This window comes from Elephantulus edwardii, unplaced genomic scaffold (assembly GCF_000299155.1).
Source record: "Elephantulus edwardii isolate Elephantulus edwardi_28Jun2011 unplaced genomic scaffold, EleEdw1.0 scaffold00074, whole genome shotgun sequence".
NCBI lineage: Eukaryota > Metazoa > Chordata > Mammalia > Macroscelidea > Macroscelididae > Elephantulus > Elephantulus edwardii.
The window spans coordinates 2,579,644-2,584,322 of record NW_006399824.1 but is presented as its reverse complement, the minus strand read 5'-3'; the positions used below and the strand labels follow the sequence as shown (position 1 = coordinate 2,584,322).

The 4,679-nt window shown below is 40.5% G+C and overlaps 1 pseudogene; it reads right to left on the bottom strand.

Annotated features, from left to right (window-relative positions):
* Nucleotides 1-162: 162 nt before the first annotated feature.
* On the bottom strand, nt 163-882 carry LOC102858213 (annotated as a pseudogene).
* Between the last annotated feature and the right edge of the window lie 3,797 nt (nt 883-4,679).

Genomic DNA, 4,679 nt, shown 5'->3' with positions numbered 1-4,679 from the left:
CAATGTCCTTTAAAGAACAAATGTTAACATCTTAATGAGATACAATTTCGTTATTTTTTGTTATTATAGCTTATACTTTTGAAGTCGTTTACTAAATGAAAGTATTGAAGAGTTGTACCTTTTTTGGGGGGGGGGGGCAGAAAAACTGGCTTTATTAGGTCCCTAGTTCTCTTTCTCTTGCACAGTCTTGGTCCCCCAGAGCCGCCCAGTCCGACGAGCAGCAATGAGACCCACTTTGCGGCCAGCCGGGGCATCTCTGCGGATGGTAGAGGGCTTTCCAATGTGCTGGTGATTGCCACCTCCAAAAGGATGCTCCACTGGGTTCATGGCCACACGGCCTGCCTTCAAGATGGGCTTGTCAATGCGGCCACCACCGGCTACCACACCCACCACCTTTCTGTTGGCTGAAGAGATGACCTTCTTGGAGCCCGAGGGCAGCTTCAATCGGTCTTCTTGGTCTCGGGGTTGTGGGAAATGACAGTCGCGTAGTTTCTGGAGGCGCGGCCAGCTTGCCCCTGTCCCCAGGTTTCTCCTCCAAGCAGCATACGATGGTACCCTCGTGCATGGTGCCCACAGGAAGCACATTACTGATGTTGAGCTGGCTTTCTTGCCGCAGTACACAAACTGGCCCGTATGGATGCCCTCTGCTGCGATGAACAGCTCTGTCCGCTTCTTAAACCCGTACGGGTGGCGGAAGACCACCTTGACGAGGGGCACATTGCGGTCCGGGTCGTGGATGATGTCCTTTACGATGCCCTTGATGTAGCCGTGGCGCTCAGCGAAGTCCACGGCACGAAGCCACGCGGCGCCCTTATGGTGTTTCTCATGCGCGCGGAAGACGGAGCCGGTGCCATTCCTCTGTCCACGGATTCCACGGCTCATAGCAGCGTCTGCGCACAAGTGTGGCCGAAAAAGAAAACTCTCTACCTCTTTTTTCCAAGGGTGTTATAATTTTAGCTCTTATATTTTAATTTATGGTCGATTTTGACAACACAGTCTGGGGGGAAATGGGCAGGCAGTTGGGGAAGAGTGTGCATATAGAGATTGATGGATTAAAAAAAATTTTAAAATGCAATTGGAGCATCTGCTTTGCAGGAAACATTATTAAGCACTTAGTATGTATTATGTTGTTTAATACTTACAAGGACTTTACAAAGTAGGTACAATTATTTACACTTTGCAGATGAAAAGACTGAAGTTTAGAAGATTTACACAAGGTCATATAGTAAATGGGGGTGGGGTGGGATTTGAAACTGGGTCTGTTTGAACACAGAATCCATGCTTTGAACTACTAAATTATTTCCTTTGCAATGTTTTCCACAGTCAGTTCTTGCCTAGAGCATAAAAAATAATTATTTCCTGTACAGTCTAGGCCCTCTTATCCCATTTTATACTCTTGATTGTAATTTTGCACATGAAGGAAATGATACTAAGGGAGGTCAGAAGTAAACAAAGCTGAGGTGCTGGCAAGGACAACTTCTGTTTACTGGGAATGGTCAGCATTTGACGTGATGAATACGGCAGTAGGCAAGGTACTGGGAGACCTGGCTTCCAGCCCAGATGATCACTTTGTGCCCCAGTTGGCAAAATTGTTTGGAAAAGATTGCTAACTTCTCTGACTTTCCTCTTCTCTTGTCTACACTGCAAGATTCCAGTGAAGATCCAACAAGTCTGCCTGTCAGCATGCTCCAGGAGAAAAGACACGTGTGGTGACATGTGACTTAAGATCCTCTGTGAAGATTGAAGTTGTCAGAATTTAATGGATCCAGAATCAGCGCTCTTAGTACCAACAGTTAAGAAATCAAAAGACATTGCGGAAATCTGTTCTTTAAAATGCTAGAAAGTGGTGAGCTCTGGTGGCCTAGTGGCAAGAAGCTGCACTGCAATCTCAGAGATATGCGGTTCAAATCCACCAGATGCTCTGCTGGAGAAGGAGGAACAATCTCCTCCTGTATCAATCAGATCTGATTTGACGGTACACGCAAAAAATAATGAAATAAAAAAAATTACTTTGTTACAAATGTGCTAGAAAGCAAGGAAGGATGTCTGTGTAAAGACTAAGGGGGGACTGATCCATGCCATGGTAATTTCCAAATGCCTCATATGCATCTGAAAATTGGACAATGAGTAAGGAAGCTGAAAAAGAATCATTGCCTTTGAGTTGTAGTTGGAGAAAAGTACTGAATATTCTGTGGACTGCCAAAAGAATAAACAAATCTGTCCTGGTTCAAAAGCAACAAAGGTGCTCCTTAACGGCAAGAGCTGTGAAGCTTCATCTCACATATTCAGGTATGGTCAGGAGTAGCAAGTCCTTGGAGAAAGGTATAGGTCAACAACAGAGAGGAAGAGCCTCATCCAGGTGGACTGACACGGTGACTGCAACAATGGCATGGGCAGAGTGGACGTTGTGAGAATGGGGCAAGGTTCACGGCTTTTGTTCAATGGGTCACTATAAGTTGCAGTTTCTTGGATAACACCTGGCAACTTCACTACTGTCCAGCATAACCATACAGAAAGAGAAAGAAGTTGACCTGGTCCTCAAAGAAAGGCAAGAATCGTTTGGGACAAGAAAAAAAAAATAGGGATTTGTACATTTAGGGGAAGAAGCCACTGTCTAAGTTAAAATTTCCCTATTGTGAAGTACACAGGCTTTGAAGGTAGTGAACTCCCCGTCAGTGGGGAGAGGTAAGCAGTTGTTAGAGGATGTCCACTGGGGGGAGATAACAGTCCAAAATCTGTCTTACATTCAAACATTTTTCCTCTTAAAGAGGTCTTACTTTGAAATGCGAAGAGATGTTGAGATTAGGACTTAATGTATTTGAAAGTTTGCTGTCAATAAAGGATTGAATTAACACTGTAATTGACTATGTTAATAAATTTTAATTAATATTGCAGAACAATGTATATGAATGTTTGAATGAAAATCAGTATTTTTAAACTTTCACTGAAATAAAAAGTAAATTAATTTTAAAAAAGAAATGAGGGAAATATTATTTTATGTTTACTGGCAGTTATGTTTTCCCCCTCTTCCCCCCAATTTGGTTTGAGATAGAATTAGAAGACATAATTTGCAGCAATGAAGGAATGAAAACCCCAAATCCCTGTAAATGTTCATTAAAACTAATAAAATTTAATAATAAAAAAATTAAAAAAAACAAAAAAATTAAAAATCTTATCAAGACAAAAAAAAAAAGAAGACATAATTTAGGGTAAAGATGGAGCTTTTGTTTTAGAAAAGAACTCAGAAGATGGACCTCGGAGAAGCAGAGGAACAGGCCACCTTCTGAAGGGCCTCTTGAGGCAGTGATGGTGTTGAATGAAGGCTGGCCTGAGTTGGAAAAGAGAGATGAAAGGGTTTTTTCTTGAGATCAGGCTCCAGAAAAGGCCTAGTCTCTAGGCAGAAGTTGAGAATGTCATCTTTCCCACCAAGGCGAGTAACACTCACCGAGATGGGTGACGGTGAGTCTTCATCCTCCTTGGAGGTCTTGAGACTGTAAAGAGATTAGAAATGGACTTGCAGGGAGGGTATAACAAGGAAAGAATTTTCCTTTTCAAAGAGAAGAGTGAATTGCAGGGGAGGGATGGGCAAGGAGAAAAGTGCAACAATGAATGAATGGAAATACAAAGTCTCTGTAAACTTTCAGTAAAATTAATAAAAGGAAAAAAAGAGAAATTAGAAAAACTCCCCACACTGTAATTAGATTCCTGTATGGCTGGAGCAGAGCTGCAAATGACTCCCTCTAGATAAGACATGTGGTCTTCAGTTAGCACAGACCTCACCACTCCCTATTGTCTCTCAGTTGAGAAACAGCATTTCCACTGCAGTTTAAAAAAAATTGGCTTTCATTCAGTCACTGAATATATATGGGTTTTTTTTTTTGAAGGTGAATAAAGACTGTATTTAATTGCAGCCTGAGAAATAAAGCAAGTTGGAGTGAACGAACTAAGGGTCCACTCTTTTGTCTAAGGAGGAAATCTAACTAAGGAAAGGGTAAACTCTGGAAGACTTTGCAAGAATAAAATTAAAAATTGAGATTATGAATATATTCTTATACTCTTGTCTTATTTCTCAAATTATTTTTTCCTTTTAGCATTTTTCATAACCCCTTGGTAGTGTTATTATTCTGACTAGGGTAAGCTCCAACATTTATACAGAGGTCTTATATTACAACTTTAAGTTTTTGTTTTTGAGTATATGATTTTTATTTCCCTTTGACATTTATCATAATCTAGCTTGTATTATCATAGTCTTATGTCTGTTTTTTAGTCTATTAAGAACAGTGAGTTATTAATAATTCTTTAAAGTCATTGTTTCTTAAAAGCAAAGATGGAAAAATATTATTGCTTTGTGTTTCTTAGTAGAACGAGTCAGTCCGTAAAGAAGGACATGGTGTTTGTAAATACAGAGTGTCAGAGAAATATAGGAAGGCTCTCAAAGTGATGTTTTGACACAGTGCCCACAACAGTTGGTCTGATGGTCTGACAATAAGAAATAAGGAGGATGGTAAAGGATTGGGTAAGGTTTTAAGTGCTACATCTAGGGATGCTACAAGCTGGAATAAAATTGACATGACCTGAGAACAACAAAGTTATTATAATTCTTTTATGGTTTTATTTGTGGCTTTTATCTACTTGGATATGCTTAACAGTAACATCAATAACTACAAAGCAAAAACCAA